The sequence below is a fragment of the Ranitomeya imitator genome, chromosome 2 (assembly GCF_032444005.1).
Source record: "Ranitomeya imitator isolate aRanImi1 chromosome 2, aRanImi1.pri, whole genome shotgun sequence".
NCBI lineage: Eukaryota > Metazoa > Chordata > Amphibia > Anura > Dendrobatidae > Ranitomeya > Ranitomeya imitator.
In genome coordinates, this window is record NC_091283.1 from 379,422,609 (window position 1) to 379,445,180 (window position 22,572).

General features: G+C 46.2%; 1 protein-coding gene across 1 annotated transcript in view; it reads right to left on the reverse strand.

The window, feature by feature from the left end:
* The window catches only part of LOC138666625 (uncharacterized), a 119,158-nt gene that overhangs the window by 56,357 nt on the left and 40,229 nt on the right, over positions 1 to 22,572 (reverse strand). The gene's annotated exons all lie outside the window — the stretch shown is intronic.

Below are 22,572 nucleotides of genomic sequence, written 5' to 3' on the forward strand. Positions count from 1 at the left end.
TGAACACCGTAAAAGCATAAATAATAATAAAATTTGTGAAATTACCGTTATTTTCCTATTTCACAGCACTTGGATTTTTTCCTCGTGTTTCAGTACAATAAATGCTAATTATGCAAATTGTCTCTTCAGAGAGGAGGAGAATCAGAACTCTAGTGCCACCTACTGGAAGGTAGCAATCCTGCAAGTCAATGTTGACCCTTTAACGAGCCTTGTCACATGACCTAAGATAAAATCCAAATCAGAATCTCAATTTGCAGACGCTGGTTTTGTTTTCGGGGTACTGCACCTTGTCAGTGCAAAGTGGAGATCTGGTTTGGCTGAGTGAGAGGCGTCCAACCGAAACTACACTTCTTGGATATCAGTACAATTAATGGAAATACGAATGGTGTAATTCATAACGAGAAATTGAACCATAAAGGTACCTTCACACTGAGCAACTTTTGAACGATAACGATACCAATCCGTGACGTTGCAGCGTCCTGGATAGCGATCTCGTTGTGTTTGACACGCAGCAGCGATCAGGATCCTGCTGTGACATCGCTGGTCGGAGCTAGAAGGCCAGAACTTTATTTCGTCGCTGGATCACCCGCTGACATCGCTGGATCGGCGTGTGTGACACCGATCCAGCGATGTGTTCACTTGTAACCAGGGTAAACATCGGGTTACTAAGCGCAGGGCCGCGCTTAGTAACCCGATGTTTACCCTGGTTACCATTGTAAATGTAAAAAAAAAAAAAAAACACTACATACTCACATTCCGGTGTCTGTCACGTCCCGCGCAGTCAGCTTCCCGCACTGACTGTGTCAGCGCCGGGCTGGCCGTAAAGCAGAGCACAGCAGTGACGCCTTACGGCCGGCCGGCGCTGACAGTCAGTGCGGGAAGGTGACGGCGGGGGACGTGACAGACACCGGAATGTGAGTATGTAGTGTTTTTTTTTTTTTTACATTTACAATGGTAACCAGGGTAAACATCGGGTTACTAAGCGCGGCCCTGCGCTAAGTAACCCGATGTTTACCCTGGTTACCCGGGGACTTCGGCATCGTTGGTCGCTGGAGAGCTGTCTGTGTGACAGCTCTCCAGAGACCACACAACGACTTACCAACAATCACGGCCAGGTCGTATCGCTGGTCGTAATCGTTGGTAAATTGTTTAGTGTAACGGTACCTTAAGGCTACGTTCACATTAGCGTTGCGTCGGGCGCAACCGCGGCAACGCATGCGTAATGCACCCCTATATTTAACATGGGGGCACATGGATATGCGTTGCACTTGCGTTTTGTGACGCATGCGTCAGGGCGCAGAGGACGCTGCATGATGCAGTTTTTTCTGCGCCAAAAGCCATGCAAAAGTGGACGCATGCATCACAAAACGCTGCATTGTGCATGCGTTTACATTTGCGTTGTGCGTTGCGTCACCGACGCTGCACCGCACAAACGCAAATGTGAACGTAGCCTTAGGTTGATGGGGAAAAAATATGGATCTTTGAAGAAGGGGAGGAAAAAACAAAAGCACAAAAGCAGAAAATTGCCATGTCACGAAAGGGTTAACGTACTGATCCCACAAATCTCGATGTTCGTATGGCTTCACGCTAGATTCACAATCGGCATTTTGAAGCAAATGTCATATTACGTGCAGTACTGAGAAAGACTACTACACTGCGTATGGAGTTGTGCGGTACTGCGCTGTACAATGGAGGCTGCAGAACCTGCTGATCGTGAGTGCGCACGAGTTCTTCGGGTCACTGGGATTCCATAAATGGGGTATTTACATTCCCCATAGGTGGGTGTATTTTGTGGTTTTCCAATTTGATTTTGAAACCATTCCCTTTTTGTAGAATCTCCGTGGATTTTTCAACAGAATAGACCCAAGACAAAATACCTGGTGTAAATAGTGTAACCCATTACACACACTCGTTTTACTCTACTCTCCATCCATGGGAATGACGGACACAGCTCAGAGCTTTACTCTTCTGTCTCTGTGAGTCCCATAGAAAATGAATGGAGTGATAGTGAACAGGCAGCTCAATACAATGCTGGACGCAGGATCAGGAGCCCCGTTATAATTTGCTATAATGGACGGTGCCTAGGGGAAAGTGCTGATGTTTTGTATCCTCCCCCTCCCCCCAAAAAAGGAATAAACTTTAAAGGGAACCTGTCACCCCCAAAATCAAGTATGAGTTGTAGCCACCAGAATCAGGGGCTTATCTACAGCATTCTGTAATGCTGTAGATAAGCCCCCGATGTATCCTGAAAGATGAGAAAAAGAGGTTAGATTATACTCACCCAGGGGCGGTCCCGCTGCGGTCCGGGTCCCATGGGCGTCGCGGTCCGATCCGGGGCCTCCCATCTTCTTATGATGACCTCTTTTAGTCTTCACACTGCGGCTCCGGCGCAGGTGTACTTTGTCTGCCCTGTTGAGGGCAGAGCAAAGTACTGCAGTGCGCAGGAGCCGGGAAAGGTCGGAGAGACCCGATGCCTGCTCACTGCAGTACTTTGCTCTCCCCTCAACAAGGCAAAGTACGCCGGAGCCGCAGTGTGAAGACAAGAAGAGGACGTCATCGTAAGAAGATGGGAGGCCCCGGACCGCGACGCCCATGGGACCCGGACCGCAGCGGGACCACCCCTGGGTGAGTATAATCTAACCTCTTTTTCTCATCTTTCAAGATACATCGGGGGCTTATCTACAGCATTACAGAATGCTGTAGATAAGCCCCTGATGCCGGTGGGCTTAGCTCACCTTCGATTTTGGGGGTGACAGGTTCCCTTTAAATTTTATACATACCCCAGAATAACACATAGGTATAAAATAATGAATAAAATAGATAGAAAATAAAAGGAAAAAATGTTTACAGTGAGGAAAATGGAAAAGTTATATGTATCCCAGAATACCCCCAATAAAAAATAAAGATAGGAAGGCTCCTTGTAATAATGGCAAGTACTGAAGGGGTTACTGCCCCCGCCCAGTAATGGGGAATCTCCAGCACCTACCTCCACCTGCAGAGCCCCACACCACATATATGGCTGTTCTGTGCGCACAGGACCTGTGATGAGGTCACAGGAGGGGAGGAGTCAGGGGTCACATGATCAGGGGCCTCAGTGTATGCAGGACTCTGTCTGCTGTGCTGGTTGTCATAGTGCTGGATGAGGGGAAGTTTCTGTGTGGGGTCAGGAGGGGGTTACAGGGTGGATGTAGCAGAGCCGTGTGTGTACGAGGTGTACGGAGCGGAGTCGTGTGTGTACAAGGTGTACGGAGCGGAGCCGCGTGTGTACAAGGTGTACGGAACTGAGCTGCCTGTGAGGTGTACTGAGCGGAGCCACGTGTATACGGAGCGGAGCCGCGTGTGTACGAGGTGTACGGAGAGGAGCTGCGTGTGTACGAGGTGTACGGAGAGGAGTTGGGTGTGTACGAGGTGTACGGAGCGGAGCTGCGTGTGTACGGAGTGGAGCCGCGTGGTACAAGGTGTACGGAGAGGAGCTGCGTGTGTACGGAGCGGAGCCGCGTGTGTACGGAGCGGAGCCGCGTGTGTACGAGGTGTACGGAGAGGAGCCGCGTGTGTACGAGGTGTACGGAGAGGAGCCGCGTGTGTACGAGGTGTACGGAGAGGAGCCGTGTGTGTACGAGGTGTACGGAGCAGAGGAGCTGCGTGTGTACGATGTGTACGGAGAGGAGCCGTGTGTGTACGAGGTGTACGGAGCAGAGCCGTGTGTGTATGAGGTGTACGGAGAGGAGCCGCGTGTGTACGAGGTGTACGGAGAGGAGCCGTGTGTATACGAGGTGTACGGAGAGGAGCCGCGTGTGTACGGAGCGGAGCCGTGTGTGTACGAGGTGTGCGGAGCGGAGCCGCAGGTGTGCGGAGCGGAGCCGCGTGTGTACGAGGTGTACGGAGAGGAGCCGGGTGTGTACGAGGTGTACGGAGAGGAGCCGCGTGTGTACGAGGTGTACGGAGAGGAGCCGGGTGTGTACGAGGTGTACGGAGAGGAGCTGCGTGTGTACGAGGTGTACGGAGAGGAGCTGCGTGTGTACGAGATGTACGGAGAGGAGCCGGGTGTGTACGAGGTGTGCGGAGAGGAGCCGGGTGTGTAAGAGGTGTACGGAGAGGAGCCGTGTGTATGAGGTGTACGGAGAGGAGCCGTGTGTGTACGAGGTGTACTAAGCGGAGCCGGGTGTGTGCGAGGTGTACGGAGAGGAGCCGGGTGTGTAAGAGGTGTACGGAGAGGAGCCGGGTGTGTACGAGGTGTGCGGAGAGGAGCCGGGTGTGTAAGAGGTGTACGGAGAGGAGCCGGGTGTGTAAGAGGTGTACGGAGAGGAGCCGTGTGTATGAGGTGTACGGAGAGGAGCTGCGTGTGTACGAGATGTACAGAGAGGAGCCGGGTGTGTGCGAGGTGTACGGAGAGGAGCCGGGTGTGTAAGAGGTGTACGGAGAGGAGCCGTGTGTATGAGGTGTACGGAGAGGAGCCGCATGTGTACGAGGTGTACGGAGACGAGCCGGGTGTGTACGAGGTGTGCGGAGCGGTACCATGTGTGTACAAGGTGTATAGAATCGTGATCCTGTGTGTACATCAGACTTCACTAACACAATACAGGAAGGCGGACACATTACTGCCCTCCTAACAAAACCAGCGGACTAGTAAGAAACATACAATGTGCCCCATTTATTACCCAAGCCTGCAAGTGAAACTGCATGTGTATATTTATGGAACAGAGCTGCGTATGTACGGAGCAGAGCCGTATGCTTGCCCAACTCGTACAGGGTGGTGCCGTGTGTTCATGTCTAATGCATACAGAGCTGACCCGTGTGTGTATGATGTGTATGGAGCAGAGTTGTGTGTGCTTGTCTGATGCGTACAGAGTGGAGCCATGTGTGTATAAAGTCATGTGATCCTGTATGCACATCAGCCTTCACTATCGCGATACTCCATGTAGGACACATTAATTCTGCCTTCCACAGAAAACCAGCAGACTGGTAGAAAACATACAATGGGCCCCATTTCTTACACTGCTGAGACAAAATGAAACGAGCTCTCTTGGGCAGATACCCTAAGCCTGTACTGCTCCTGAGAAACCTAATTTCTAAGTATAACCGTCAGTTCAGGAAAAACTGCAAAATAATGACCCCGGGTGATGATGTGGAGGCATTTTGTAGTGTGTTTGTTCGAGCTTGTGGTGGAGCATGAGGAGCTACTGCCAGAGCAGTGGATGGAGGCGCTGGGCCCCTATCTCACTGGTGAGCCCCAGAAGGCGTATTATGATTTGGCATTACAGGATGCGCAGGAGTATGCCAAATTAAAAACTGAAATTTTGACATGCACAGGAGTGACTGTCGGTCAGAGCACAAAGGGTTCACCATTGGGCATATTATGGGGACAAACTGCCTCGGTCCCAAATGTTTGACCTACTGCATCTTGTACAAAAATGGTTGCAGACGAAATCCTCCACTCCAGCCCAGATGGTCGAGCGGGTTGTAATGGACAGATTCGTGCACTCCCTTCCTAGACCAGTGCAGACCTGGGTTGCCCAGGGAGATCCCCGGAATGCGGACGAACTGGTGGGCCTAGTGGAACGGTATCAGGTGTTCAAGAGGTCCCTAAGAAACCAGGGGGTGGTGAATTACCTATACTGGGGTACCCAGCAAGAACCTGAGCCCCAAAAGAGGGGTAGTAGAGCCACCACTGGGGGAGTCCCAGACCCCAAGGGGTCACTAAGGCATTGTCAAAGGCCTCTGGTAAAGACTTGCTTTGCTGGAGATGTCGCGGTCCAGGACATATAGTCGCCCGATGTCCCTTGTCTTCTGAAGAGATGGACTGCAGCCTAGGGAGGTGCTGCTCCTACTATGCATATCCCTCCTGCAGTGTGGTCTATCAGCCCAGTGAGGTGCCGCAGACATGACCCAAGTAAATAAATGAGGTGCTGGTGTCAGGACTCTTACACTCAGGGAGTTTGGTGACCCTGATAAAGGGCCACACTTCTCCATCAGTTGATCCCAAGGAAACACGTGGGTGTCTGCTGTATCCACGGGGCATGCTAAGGACTATCCTGTCACCAGAGTGTTGATTAAAACAAGCTGGGGTACTGAACCCCATGAGATTGGGGTAGTTGAATGTTTGCTACACCCCGTGATAATCGGGCGCGACTTCAGCCTTTTCTGGGAGAGAAGAAAACCATACCAGGTGTACCACATTAACCTGCTGAAACCGTGGCAAGACAGAGATCCGGTAGAAGCAATGTGCCTAGGGACCCATCCTGAGGCCAAGGTCGAGGATGTCACAGTGTCAGAGGCACTGATGCCATCCCAGAAAAAAACAGGGCCGTGAGCTGCTTCAGTATAACCAAGACCTGATCTCAGAGTTATCAAGATGTACACAGGTTGTGGACCACGAAACCCTGACTGAACCACATGTGAGGGTGAACCAAAGGCTGTATTGGATTCCTGAAGCTCACCACGAGGTGATCTCCAAGGAGGTGAAGAGAATGTTGAGCCTGGGCGTCATCAAGGAGTCAAAGAGCGGCTGGTCCAGTCCTTTTGTCCTTGTGCCAAAGCCGGATGGAGAGTGGTGCTTCTGTAACGATGACAGGAAGGTCAATGAGGTGTCCAAGTTCGACGCATATCCAATGACCGGGGTCGATGAGCTTATTGAGAGGCTAGGGTTAGCCAGATATATCACCACCCTGGACCTAACGAAAGGGTACTGGCAAATTCTCAAATTCTCCTGTATCCAGGTGCAAAGTAGAAGATGGCCTTCACTACATCTGACATGTGCTTTCAGTATATCTGGATGCCATTCAGTTTACAAGGAGCCACAGCTACCTTACAGAGGGCTATGAACCGGATCTTAGCCGCTCACAAGAAGTACGCCGCCGCTTACTTGAACAACATAGTGTTCTTCAGCCAGGATTGGGGAAGTCCCCTGCAGAAGGTCCAGGCAGTAGAGGATTCACTGAGGAAATTGGGGTTTACCATAAACCCAAAGAAGTGTGCTCTTGGGAAAGAGGCGGCAAAGTGCTTGGGCTACGTCATTGAAAGGGGCGAGATAAAGCCACAAAAAAAACAAGGTGGTGGAAATGCAAAAGTGGCCTCAGTCCATCTCCAAAAGGCAGGTTAGAGTGTTTCTGGGAATTGTGGATATTATCAGCGATTTATCTTAAATTTTGTCATGATAGCCGACCACTAGTGATGAGCGAGTATACTCTTTGCACGGGTTTTCCTGAGCGCACTCAGGTGGTCTCTGAGTAATTGTTAGTGCTCGGAGATTTAGTTTTGTCGATGCAGCTGCATGATTTACAGCTGCTACACAGGCTGAATATATGTGAGGAATGCTTGTTTGTTAGGGAATCCGTACATGTATTCAGCCTGTCCAGCAGCCGTAAATCATCCAGCAGCCATAAATCATGCAGCTGCATCGACAAAAACTAAATCTCCAATCACTAACAAATACTCGGAGACCACCCGAGCGTGCTTGGGAATACCCTAGCAAAGGGTTTACTCACTCATCACTATCGACCACTTGACAGATCTTATCAAGATCAGAGAATCATAGAGGGTCAAATGGTTTTCTGAAGCGGAGATGGCATTCCAGGAGTTGAAGCTCGTCCTGTGTAGACAGCCGGTCTTGGTCGCACCAGACTTCAATAAGAAGTTTGTGCTCCAGACAGACACCTTTGAAGTTGGTTTGGGTGCTGCGTTGCCCCAGGAAATAGATGGGGACAAACATCCAGTCCTATACCTGAGTAGGAACCTCTCCTGTGTGAAGAACTATGGCATCGTGGAAAAAGAGTGCTTGACCATCAAGTGGGCAATATAAACCCTGAGATACTACCTGTTAGGAAGAAAGTTCAGGCTAGTGTCAGATCATGCGCCCCTAAGATGGATGAGGGAAAAGAAGGGAAAGAATGCCCAGGTAACTAGGTGGTTTCTGGTGCTCCAGGACTTTACTTTTCATGTGGAGCACAGGCCAGGGAAGTTGCATAGGAATGCAGTTGCCCTGGCCAGAGTCCTCTGTTTAGCCAGTGAAGGTGCTAAAACCCCTGGCTTTGGGCAGAGGGGGGATATGTGACAGTCACTAGTAAAGTGCTGGAGGGGATATATGTTTCACTATGCCTAATGGCATCAGTGATATAAAGCAAAGAGTATTTTCCTCCAGCACACTATGTTCTGTGAGGTTTAAGCTACGTTGCATAATGGGCTGATTTTTATGTGGACATCCATAGAGTGGGTGGGAGGATGTCCACCTTATCTCCATCTGCAGAGGCGGCACATTCATGTGATCAGTCACATGATGGAGTCACATGGTCTGCGGCTTAAGTAGCTGGCTTCCAAAGGCAGCGGTGTTAAGTGTGCCTGGAGAGGAATCACTGCAGGAAAGTTTTTGGGTCTGTGATATTTGTTAAAGGACCTGAACTGTGGATTTTGCTAGCCGTGAGCGAGATGATCCCCTTTAGGAGAAGGACTGTGTTTTGGTTTGTGGTTTTGCCCAGAGGGCCGTGTTTATTTTTCCCACCTTAGTTTATGCTGCCTTTTAAACGCGAAGCACGTTCTTAAAGAGAGACAGTGTTCCGTTTATACCTCTGTGTCCAGCTGGGTGAGCTGCTCAACCACAGCACTTTTAAAAATAAAAACAAAAAGGGCTAAAACAACATTTTAGCGGAAAAAATGTAATTATTCTTTCTTCATTTCCCAATGGTATAAATGTATGTGAGGCACATGTGTTTTGTCAATATGCTAAATGAACCCCTATATTAATTGTTTGAGAAGTGTAGTTTGTAAAATTATGTTACTTATGGGGGGAATCTGCTATTCTGACACTTCAGGGGTTCTGCCAATGTGACATGGCCTCTCAAACTATTTAAGCAAATTCGACTCCTATATGGCGCTTCTTCCTTTTTGAGCTTTGCACTGCTTCTCAAAAGTAGTTTTCGACCCATGTGGGATATCGGTGTACACAACAAATTGTATGGTCCATTTTCTCCTGTAACCTTTGTGAAAATGAAAATTTTGGACAAAACTGTTGTGAATTCTGTTGTCAAGCTCCCTCCTGTGGTCATGAATGGTACTTCGGCTGGTTCTGTCCATGGGCTTCGACTGGTGGTTGTGAGTGGGGCTGCGGCTTCTGAGGTTCCTTCCACAGGTGACGAGGTTAATTCGTTAGCTGGCTGCTCTATTTAACTCCACCTAGATCATTGCTCCATGCCACCTGTCAATGTTCCAGTATTGGTCTAGTTCACTCCTGGATCGTTCTTGTGACCTGTCTTCCCAGCAGAAGCTAAGTTCCTGCTTGTTTTTCTTTAAGTTGCTATTTTTCTGTCCAGCTTGCTATTTTGATTGTTGTCTTGCTTGCTGGAAGCTCTGGGACGCAGAGGGAGCGCCTCCGCACCGTGAGTCGGTGCGGAGGGTCTTTTTGTGCCCTCTGCGTGGTCTTTTTGTAGTTTTTTGTGCTGACCGCAAAGCTACCTTTCCTATCCTCTGTCTGTTCAGTAAGTCGGGCCTCACTTTGCTAAATCTATTTCATCTCTGTGTTTGTAATTTTCATCTTTACTCACAGTCATTATATGTGGGGGGCTTTATTTTTCTATCTTTAGGGCTAGCTAGTTCCTTAGGCTGTGTCGAATTGCATAGGGAGCGTTAGGAGCAATCCACGGCTATTTCTACTGTTTGTGAGATAGGATTAGGGATTGCGGTCAGCAGAGTTCCCACGTCTCAGAGCTCGTCCTATATTATCAGTAACTATCAGGTCATTCCGTGTGCTCTTAACCACCAGGTCCATTATTGTCCTGACCACCAGGTCATAACACAAAACCAACATTTTTGGGGGAACAATATATTTTATTTTCACAGTCCATGTTGTAAAATTCTGTTAAGGTGAGCACCTTGAACCCACAGGCACTTGTGTCTAGATAAATTCCTGGAGGGGTCAAGTTTACAAAATAGTGTCACTTGTGGGGGGTTGCCACTGTTTAGGCACAGCAGTGGCTCTCCAAATGAGACAGGCCATCCGCTATTTATTCTAGCCAATTTTGTTCTCCAAAATTCAAATGCCGATCCTTCCCTTCCGAGCCCTGCTCTGCACCCAAATAGTAGTTTTCTCATACATATGGGGTATCAGCGTACTCAAGATAAATTGCAGAAGAAATTATACAGTGCATTGTCTCCTCTTTCCCTATTTTATCCTGTTACCAAAGCAAAAATGCAATTATTTTTGTGGGAAAAATATTTTTAATTTTCTCAGCTCAACATTATAAAACTCTGGATTGAAGGTGTTCAACACACATGTAGATAAATTCCTTAACCCTAGAATGCATACCTGGGGCCTCGCAGGCCTGCCAGGTTACTTGTTTTCTATTTTCTGTAAAAGTACTTTAGTTAGAATTTTGAAAATCTAGGTAATCCTCAGGTATATAGTAGTTAGTAATTTCCAGTTATTCATATATTTTTATGTTACAGACATTTCGGTATAACAACATTTTTTTGGGACTACCCCATATTCACGCACCTGGGGCCTTTTAGGCCTGTGTGCAAATATGTAATTTTACAGAAAATAGAAAACAAGTAACCTGGCAGGCCTGCGAGGCCCCAGGTATGCGTCCGCCAGCCTTAGCTGGGGTCACCAGGAGGTCAGATCCATTACGGAATCCCGTCCTGGCAGACCCCTGCGCTAGTGGGAATGCATCCTTACTTTGCAATAAACTTTGAAAAGTATTTTTATTTCAGTTATTCTATGATAATTGTAAACAGGCCTAAAAGGTCCCAGGTGCGTGAATGTGTAGATTTCTATGGGTATGCATTCTAGGGTTAAGGAGTCTAGTTTGCAAAATGTGGTCACTTGTGGGCAATTTCCACTGTTTAGGCACATCAGGGGCACTGCAAACGTGACATGGAGTCTATTACAGACAATTTTGCACTCCAAAATTGAAATGACGCTACTTCCCTTCCGAGCCCTGCCATGCGCCCAAACAATAGTTTTCCACCACATATGGGTTATCAGCGTACTCAGGACAAATTGCAGTACAAATTTTATGGTACATTTTCTCCTGTCACCCTTGTAAAAATTTTAAATTTGGGGCTAAAGTAACATTTTTGTGGGAAAAAAGTCAAATTGTATTCTTTTTCTTCTACATTTCTTTCGCTCCTGTGAAGCACCTGAAGGGTTATTAAACTTCTTGGATGTGGTTTTGAGCAGATTGAAGGGTGCAGTTTTCAAATTGTGTCAAAAGTGGGTATTTTTCTGTCACATAGAGCCCTCAAAGTCACTTTATGTGATGTGGTCCCTAAATAAATTGGTTTTGTAAATGTTGGAAAAATGAGAAATTGGTAGTCAACTTTTAACCCTTCTAACTTCCTAGCAAAAAAATAGTTTAAAAAGTTGTGCTAATGTAAAGTAGACATTTGATAAATATTATTTAACTATTTTATGTAACACTAGATTGTGGCCCGATTCTAACACATCGGGTATTCTAGAATATGCATGTTCCCGTAGTATATGGACAATGATGATTCCCGAATTCGCGGCAGACTGTGCCCGTCGCTGATTGGTCGAGGCAACCTTTATGACATCATCGTCGCCTTGGCAACCATTATGACATCTACGTCGATACCGTGCCCGTCGCTGAATCAGAAACGTGGGATTTCTACGTCCTTTATGACATCATAGTCGCTGTGCCCGTTGCTGATTGGTCGAGGCCTGGCGACCTCGACCAATCAGAGGCGCGGGATTTCCAGGACAGACAGACAGACAGACGGAAAAACCCTTAGGCAATTATATATATAGATAACTGTGGTTTAAAAGCATACAAATTAGAAGTTTGAAAATTGCGACATTTTCGGCACCTTTCTGATATTTTCACAATTTCACGCAAGTCATATCGAACAAATTTTACCACTATCATGAAGTCCGATATGTCACAAAAAAACATTAATAATCACTGGCATATGTTGAAGTGTAAAGTGACACCGGCCAGAATAGAATAATTTGGGCTGATCATGCAGGTGAAAACAAGCTGGGGTGTGAAGGCTGGCACTGACACCTACTGGCAGGGCCCCCACTGCTCCAGGGCGCCCCCCCATTCCAGGCAACCCCCCCCCCCCCCCCGTCGCCCGCCTTGAATACTCACCCTGCTCCAGCGATGGTCTCGGCGTCTGCACTGCAGCTCGTCCTGAACGAGCGGTCACATGACACCGCTCATTAAGATCATGAATATGCGCATATTCATGATCTTAATGAACGGTGTCACATGACCGCTCAAGCAGGAAGAAGCTGCTGCGCCGGCGCCGCCGCCTGGAGTCGGGACAGAGCGCGAGGGATGTCGGCACAGGTGAGTATGGGGGGATGGGGGGACGGGGGGGAGGAAGGAGGACATAAGCCGGCGCGCCGAGCAGGAGCAGGTGCGGGTGCAGAGAGATAAGCCGCCATGCAGGGGGGAATCTAAGCCATGCAGGGGGGAATATAAGCCATGCAGGGGGGAATGAGCCATGCATACGGGGGGGAATATGAGCCATACAGGGGGGACTATAAGCCATACAGGGGGGAATATAAGCCATGCAGGGGGGAATGAGCCATACAGGGGGGAATATGAGCCATACAGGGGGGAATATAAGCCATACAGGGGGGAATATGAGCCATACAGGGGGGAATATAAGCCATACAGGGGGGAATATGAGCCATGCAGGGGGGAATATGAGCCATGCAGGGGGGAATATAAGCCATACAGGGGGGAATGAGCCATGCATACGGGGGGGAATATGAGCCATACAGGGGGGACTATAAGCCATACAGGGGGGAATATAAGCCATGCAGGGGGGAATATAAGCCATGCATACGGGGGGGAATATGAGCCATACAGGGGGGCATATAAGCCATACAGGGGGGAATGAGCCATGCATACGGGGGGGAATATGAGCCATACAGGGGGGAATATAAGCCATACAGGGGGGAATATAAGCCATGCAGGGGGGAATGAGCCATGCATACAGGGGGGAATATGAGCCATACAGGGGGGAATATAAGCCATACAGGGGGGAATGAGCTATGCATACGGGGGGGAATATGAGCCATACAGGGGGGAATATAAGCCATACAGGGGCGGAATATAAGCCATACGGGGGGGAATATGAGCCATACAGGGGGGCATATAAGCCATACAGGGGGGAATGAGCCATGCATACGGGGGGGAATATGAGCCATACAGGGGGGAATATAAGCCATACAGGGGGGAATATAAGCCATGCAGGGGGGAATGAGCCATGCATACAGGGGGGAATATGAGCCATACAGGGGGGAATATAAGCCATGCAGGGGGGAATGAGCTATGCATACGGGGGGGAATATGAGCCATACAGGGGGGAATATAAGCCATACAGGGGCGGAATATAAGCCATGCAGGGGAGATTGAGCCATGCATACGGGGGGAATATGAGCCATACAGGGGGGAATATAAACCATACAGGGGGGAATATGAGCCATACAGGGGGGAATATAAGCCATACAGGGGGGAATATGAGCCATGCAGGGGGCAATGAGCCATGCATACGGGGGGGAATATGAGCCATACAGGGGGGACTATAAGCCATACAGGGGGGAATATAAGCCATGCAGGGGGGAATGAGCCATACAGGGGGGAATATGAGCCATACAGGGGGGAATATAAGCCATACAGGGGGGAATATGAGCCATACAGGGGGGAATATAAGCCATACAGGGGGGAATATGAGCCATGCAGGGGGGAATATGAGCCATGCAGGGGGGAATATAAGCCATACAGGGGGGAATGAGCCATGCATACGGGGGGGAATATGAGCCATACAGGGGGGACTATAAGCCATACAGGGGGGAATATAAGCCATGCAGGGGGGAATATAAGCCATGCATACGGGGGGGAATATGAGCCATACAGGGGGGCATATAAGCCATACAGGGGGGAATGAGCCATGCATACGGGGGGGAATATGAGCCATACAGGGGGGAATATAAGCCATACAGGGGGGAATATAAGCCATGCAGGGGGGAATGAGCCATGCATACAGGGGGGAATATGAGCCATACAGGGGGGAATATAAGCCATGCAGGGGGGAATATAAGCCATACAGGGGGGAATGAGCCATGCATACGGGGGGGAATATGAGTCATACAGGGGGGAATATAAGCCATGCATACAGGGGGGGGGGTAATATGAGCTATGTATATGGGATAGGAGGGAGATGAGCCATGCATACAGGAGGGGGGTCATTATACAGTATTCAGCATCATGTGTGGCCGTTATACAGTATGGAGCATCATGTGTGGCCAATGGACATAATACAGTATGGAGCATCCCTCTCCTAGTGTATCCTCACCCACCCCCTGCAGACTGTGAGCCCTCGCGGGCAGGGTCCTCCCTCCTTATGTACTCGTGTGCCTTGTTATCTGCTCATGTTTAATGTATTTGTCTATATTTGCCCCGTATTCACATGTAAAGCGCCATGGAATAAATGGCGCTATAAAAATGTATAATAATAATAATAATCATTTGTGGCCATTATACAGTATTGAGCATTATGTGGGATCATTATACAGTATGGAGCACTGTCTGGCCATTATACAGTATGGAGCAATGTGTGGCCATTATACACTATGGAGCATCATGTGTGGCCATTATACAGTATGGAGCAATGTGTGGCCATTATACACTATGGAGCATCATGTGTGGCCATTATACAGTATGAAGAACTGTGTGTGGCCATTATACAGTATGCAGCATCATGTGTGGCCATTATACAGTATGGAGCATCATGTGTGGTGGCCGTTATACAGTATTGAGCATCATGTGTGGCCATTATACAGTATGGAGCACTGTGTGGCCATATTTTTGTTTTATATACAATAATTATAAGCAAACAGTGTGATCAGCAGTGCTAAACGGCTGCGGTTGGGACGTGGATATGGGTGTGACTAGTTGTGAAATGGGTCTGGTCAGAGGCGTGGCCTAAAATTTGCCACGGCGCACTACGCGCGCCGCAAACGTTATACCTCCTTCCCTTCTTCAAAAGTTGGGAGGTATGGTACCACATTTGCCAGATCACGGGGAAGTGCCGCAAATCCCATAGGGAATGAATGAGGCCGAACGCAGTGTTGCCGTAAGTAATCCGTTACGCGGCAGATGCAGAAAAACTGCCGGATCTGCTGCAAAAGGCGACTTTCACATCAGCGATTCTTGCCAAAGTCTATGCCGATAGTGTCATACTCACCAAAGGGGGGGGGCAGCACTAAAAGTGCCTAGGGCAGCAGAAACTCTAAATACGGCCCTGGGGGGCTACATTATATTCTGTGGGGGGACTGCATTATACTCAAGGTACTACATGATATTATGGGGGCTACATCATAGTATATGAGGGGGCTACCGTATACTCTATGGGGGGGCTGCATTATATTCTGTGGTGGAACTGCATTCTCTTGGGACTACATTATATTCTGTGGTGGGTGGCATTATACTATATGGGGGGGCTGCATTATACCCTATGGGGTGCTACATTATATTCTATGGTGGGGACTGTGTCATACCTGAGGGGGTTGCATTATATTTTGTGGGGTGCTGCATTATATTCTATGAGAGGGGACTGCATTATATTTTATGAGGGGGCTACATTATATTCTGTGAGGGGGCTACCCCAACCCTTGCTACATTATTAAGACGTGAACTACCTTATATTATACCCTGATATTAGCGCTTTTTACCGCACAATTGGTGGTCTTGTATCTATTTCTGTGTAGCTACATAGTGGGCCCCAAGAATGATTTTCTCTGGTGGGCCCAAGGTGCTCCAGTCCGACGCTGGAAGGAGCTAAATGTTCTATTAAAAAAACAAAAACTCCCAATCTTTTTTTCTCATGCAGTAGTTTAACAGAAATGTAATTGAGAAAAACGTTTAGTGAAAGAAGATCTTGTGCAAGTAAACAACTCGCTAATGGAAAGAGTCAAAGAAGGATGTGAAGAATCTTTCTGATCAACAGACAATGCAGTCAGGCACAAGGCAAAATCAACCATGATGATCTATCAGGTCGAACACAGAACTCATCATTCCTTGGTATGGATGGACTATCGCAGCAGATCAGTTTGAGTGTTATTGTTGTCTCAGAGAAACAGAAAGGAAAGACAGATGTTGGCAAATGTGGCAACTACAAGAAGCTATTCGGTCTACAAAGGCTTAAATTCCTGCAGAAAGCTTTCACAGCCACAGTAAGATCTATGACAACAGATTCCCGAGATTTTGAATGCAAAAGGAGTTCCCATTCGCTACTAGTTGGGTGTCTCTAAGGCTACTTTCACACTTGCGTCAGTACGGGTCCGTCGCTAAGCGTCGGCGCGACGTACCGATGCCCGTTGTGAAAATTTGGCACAACGTGGGCAGCGGATGCAGTTTTTCAATGCATCCGCTGCCCATTGTAAAGTCCCGGGAGGAGTTGGCGGAGTTCCGTCTGCGCATGCGCAGTAGGAAATGGCGGATCCGACGTACTAAAAAAATGTTACATTGAACGTTTTTTCGTGCCGATGGTCCGCCAAAACACGACGCATCCAGTGCACGACGGACGCGACAGATGGCCATCCGTCACAATCCGTCGCTAATACAAGTCTATGGGAAAAAATTTTTTGCAAGTGTGAAAGTAGCCTTATAGAGTGCCCTTTTATCATATAGGTGCATTATTTGGATTCCATTTGCTTTTCAATAACAGACGTTTACTTTAAATCGCACACATTTCATAATCAAATAGTAATCGAAAAATGTTTTCCCTTGTATGACACGTGACTTTACATTAGCTATTCTATTTCTCTCCTTGCACAATTTGTCAATAAAATGATTTAAAAGCTGAAGAAACCTTCTGTTACACTTGCAGTGGAGCAGAGGAGAATTGGAGGACCAACAACATCATCATGGGCCCACAGGAGGAGACAGACATTGCCATCCCTGCAGGCAGAGCTCCCAACCGTACCTCATACTGTGGGACTGTCCCGATTTTGAGGCTGTGCCCCGCAGTCCCACACAGACTCTGCTCCTCCCGCACAGCCAGCAGGAGAAGCAGCCTCCGTATCTCCTCCGGTGGTTCAGAGAGGGAGAGAGGACATTCTGAGGTGTGTGTGCGTGCATGATGGTTAACTCATTACTTGCCAAATTAAAATTTTTACAAGTACGGATTTTTCAGAAAAGAGCGTCCCAATATTCAAGTAAAAATGACAATGACATGATTTCCTATTTTGAAAACATTCATTTTACAAACACAACACAAAAAATTGGACTTAATTCTATAAATTATAAAATTTTAGTTGCTAGAAGCTAAAGATTAGGCATCCCAAAAAAGGACATTGGTAGATAATGGGCTAACTGTGTGGTGTTAGAGCAATCCAGTGCAACCTGATAGCCAGAGCAATCCAATGCAGCATTGATTCATCGTAGAGGAGAGGGCAAGGGCTGTGACTGATCACAGGAGAGGAGGTTGGGGATTCCCCAGCTACAGGAGCTGCATAGTAACCTACCGGAAAGTCCACTCAGCCTTCCTGCTAGGTTCACATTGCGTTTAGTACAATCCGTTTAACAGATCCGTTAAACGCATGTCCAGAAATGAGCCAAATTTGGTGAAAATTTGGCTTCACGTTAACGCTTGCGTTAACGCACGTGAGTGCGTTTATGTCATTTTGATGTCCGTTCGTGAAGCATCCGTTTGTCTGCGTTCAGGCACTATCAATAAAGTTGTTCTCTTTTTTTTGTGCTCTTTTGTCAGCGTTGGGTATGTATTGAAAACATTCTCCATTTTGCAAGCATTGAATGAACTTCTGCTAGCAAGATGTTTGTGTCTGAGCTTGTTAGATTTTGCTTGATGCAGTTGCGACTTCGGCAGAGAATGCGTATTTCCCAAAGGAGATATTGGATCCATGAAGTGAATTTTTTACAGAATACATATGGTGCCTTTCACACCCTGTATGTTCAGCTTCGGGATCATCCCTTTAAATTTCAACGTTATCTTCGGATGTCCGTTGAAACCTTTGATATTCTGCTATCACATGTGAAGGATGAGATACATCATCAGCGCAGCACTTTCCGTGATAGTATTTGTGCAGAGCAACGTTTAGTGGTGACTCTGAGGTAATTATCCTTTTTTAACATTGTTCTATTGACAAAGACACGATGTAATTTATCATGGAGCATGTCTTTTAATTATTTACACTTTGGCAATTGTCCGATTCCATTTTAACTTGCCTTTATTTTAGTTGTCCTTTAAAATCTTATCAATATGTCCATAGTGCTAATTTTGTTTTTTGTTTTTTTTGATTGCCGACAGATATCAGGCTACCGGAGAATCTTTTGCGTCACTGCATTTTCAATTTCGACTGGGGAAATCAACCGTTTGCCAACTTGTTTGTGAAACTTGTGATGCCATTTGGAACAACTTACAACCACTTGTGCTATCAACCCCGACAACAGAAATGTAGCTAGCGATTTCCAAACATTTTGAGGATGTGGCTAATTTCCCCAATTGTATTGGTGCCGTGGATGGCAAGCACATTCAGATTCAGAAACCAGTGCATAGTGGATCCCTATACTATAACTATAAGAAATACTTTTCCATTGTATTGATGGCCATTGCGGATGCTAGATTTCGTTTTGTTGCTGTGGATATTGGTGCATATGGATGGACGAACGATTCCAGAGTCTTCAAAGAGTCCAACATGGTGAAATGTTTGTACAGCAACAACTTCAACATACCCTCAGCACGACCACTTCCGGGGACCGAAGGCTCAAGTTTGCCCTATTCTTTAGTTGGGGATGAGGCGTTCCAACTCGGACGCAATCTCCTAAAGCCGTACTCAAGCCATAGTCTAAACTGCACAAGACGCATGTTTAATTATCGTTTGAGCCAGGCAAGACGTTATCTCGAATGTGCCTTTGGTATTTTAACCTTAAAATGGCGTATCTTACTAACTTGCATGCAACTGCAAACTGAAAATGTGGACCGTGTAGTGAACGCATGCATCTGTCTGTACAATTTAGTTTCCAGACATGAACCGCCTTTTTTTTTAATTAAATTTGTTTATATTACCTTAATCAATTGTAAAAAGTTCAATCCATACAAGATTATGAAATGTTATAATAGCAGTTAAACATTTTCTAAAAAAATTTTGAAGACATTCTTTTAGTCAAACCTTATTGTTGGTAGACATTTTTACATATGACATCCCATAGTTACATAGTTACATAGTTATTAAGGTTGAAGGAAGACTTTAAGTCCATCTAGTTCAACCCATAGCCTAACCTAACTTGCCCTAACATGTTGATCCAGAGGAAGGCAAAAAAAAACCATGTGGAAAAGAGTAAGCTCCACCTTGGGGAAAAAAATTCCTTCCCGACTCCACATACGGCAATCAGACTAGTTCCCTGGATCAACGCCCTATCAAGGAATCTAGTGTATATACCCTGTAACATTATACTTTTCCAGAAATGTATCCAGTCCCCTCTTAAATTTAAGTAATGAATCACTCATTACAACATCATACGGCAGAGAGTTCCATAGTCTCACTGCTCTTACAGTAAAGAATCCGCGTCTGTTATTATGCTTAAACCTTTTTTCCTCCAAACGTAGAGGATGCCCCCTTGTCCCAGGTCTATGATTAAAAAGATCATCAGAAAGGTCTTTGTACTGTCCCCTCATATATTTATACATTAACATAAGATCACCCCTTAGTCTTCGTTTTTCCAAACTAAATAGCCCCAAGTGTAATAACCTATCTTGGTATTGCAGACCCCCCAGTCCTCTAATAACCTTGGTCGCTCTTCTCTGCACCCGCTCCAGTTCAGCTATGTCTTTCTTATACACAGGAGACCAGAACTGTGCACAGTATTCTAAGTGTGGTCGAACAAGTGACTTGTATAGAGGTAAAATTATGTTCTCCTCATGAGCATCTATGCCTCTTTTAATGCATCCCATTATTTTATTTGGCTTTTTTAGCAGCTGCCTGACACTGGCCACTGAATATGAGTTTGTCATCCACCCATACACCCAGGTCTTTTTCATTGACGGTTTTGCCCAGAGTTTTAGAATTAAGCACATAATTATACATCTTATTACCTCTACCCAAGTGCATGACCTTACATTTATCCCCATTAAAGCTCATTTGCCATTTATCAGCCCAAGCTTCTAGTTTACATAAATCATCCTGTAATATAAAATTGTCCTCCTCTGTATTGATTACCCTGCAGAGTTTAGTGTCATCTGCAAATATTGAAATTCTACTCTGAATGCCCCCTACAAGGTCATTAATAAATATGTTAAAAAGAACTGGGCCCAATACTGACCCCTGTGGTACCCCACTGCTAACCGCTACCCAGTCCGAGTGTGTTCCATTAATAACGACCCTTTGTTTCCTATCCCTGAGCCAGCTCTCAACCCACTTACACATATTTTCCCCTATCCCCATTATTCTCATTTTATGTATCAACCTTTTGTGTATCAAAAAGCTTTTGAAAAGTCCATATACACTACATCTACTGGGTTCCTTTGGTCCAGTCCAGAACTTACCTCTTCATAGAAACTGATCAAATTAGTCTGACATGAACGGTCCCTAGTAAATCCGTGCTGATACTGGGTCATGAGGTTATTCCTCTTCAGATACTCCAGTATAGCATCCCTTAGAATGCCCTCCAGGATTTTACCCACAGTAGAGGATAAGCTTACTGGCCTATAATTTCCGAGTTCAGTTTTTGTCCCCTTTTTGAATATTGGCACCACATTTGCTATACGCCAGTCCTGTGGTACAGACCCTGTTATTATGGAGTCTTTAAAGATTAAAAATAATGGTCTATCAATGACTATACTTAATTCCTGCAGTACTCGAGGGTGTATCCCATCCGGGCCCGGAGATTTGTTAATTTTAGTGATTTTTAGACGCCGCCGCACTTCCTGCTGGGTTAAGCAGGTGACATTTACTGGGGAATTTTTATCACTAGTCATTTTGTCTGCCATGGGATTTTCTTGTGTAAATACTGATGAAAAAAAGTCATTTAGCATATTGGCTTTTTCCTCATCCTCATCCACCATTTCACCCAAACTATTTTTAAGGGGGCCAACACTATCATTTTTTAGTTTCTTACTATTTATGTAGTTAAAGAATATTTTGGGATTATTTTTACTCTCTCTGGCAATGAGTCTCTCTGTCTCAATCTTTGCTGCCTTCATTTGCTTTTTACAGAATTTATTTAATTTTTTGTATTTATTTAATGCCTCCTCACTACCTACTTCCTTTAATTCTCTAAATGCTTTCTTTTTGTCACTTATTGCGCCCCTTACAGCTCTATTTAGCCATATTGGTTTCCTCCTATTCCTAGTATGTTTATTCCCATACGGTATATACTGTGCACAGGTCCTATCCAGGATGTTGATAAACGTCTCCCATTTTCTTTGTGTATTTTTATGTCTCAGGATGTTGTCCCTGTTAATTGCACCAAGATCCTCTCTCATCCGTTGGAAATTTGCCCTCCTGAAGTTTAGTGTCCTTGTAACCCCTCTATTACACATCTTTTTAAAGGATACATTAAAACTTATTATTTTGTGATCGCTATTTCCCAAGTAACCCCCAACCCTTATATTTGCTATGCGGTCTGGCCTGTTGGTTAATATTAGGTCTAGCAGTGCCCCCCTTCTTGTTGGGTCCTGAACCAGTTGTGAAAGGTAATTGTCTCTCATAGTTGTCAAAAACCGATCACCTTTGCTGGAACTGCAGATTTCCGTTCCCCAATCTATTTCAGGGTAGTTGAAGTCCCCCATAATAATGACTTCTCCTTGAGTCGCAGCTTCATCTATTTGCTTTACGAGGATATTCTCCATTGCTTCCATTATTTTTGGAGATTTATAACAAACCCCTATCAGTAATTTATTATTTTTTCCCCCTCCCCTTATCTCCACCCACAGGGATTCTACATTTTCATTAAATTCACCTATATTATCACGCCGGATGGGTTTTAAGGACGATTTTACATATAGACACACCCCACCCCCTCGCTTATCTGTACGGTCATTTCTGAACAGACTATAGCCCTGCAAGTTAACAGCCCAGTCATGGCTCTCATCCAGCCACGTTTCAGATATCCCCACCATGTCATAATTATGCTCCAACAACATTAGTTCTAATTCGTCCATTTTGTTGGCGAGGCTTCTGGCATTAGTATACATGCACTTGATGTTCCTCTCTGTACCTCTACTCTTTCTTAAATTATTAACTGTTCTAACCCCACCCCCTTCATCATAGGGATGAACAAAAACATACACGATTAACTTGGGTACACAAAAAAATTTAACACAAACAATTTAAACGCAGGAATTGCCAAAGTTAACAGTAGTTACAGACTGTGATATTGCCCGGGCATATTGTCTGCCCAACTGTACGCTGGATTGCTACATTGCCTTTGCATTTCCATAGTCAGTTCACCCTGGCCTCTGTATTGTGGTTTGTATGACGGCATGTCCATGGTTCTTGGTCTTGAGGAAGTGGGTTCCTGGGGGCCCAAAAATTCCTCAACTAGGTCATTAAGTCTTTGCCTAAACATTATATTTCTGTGTGCCATT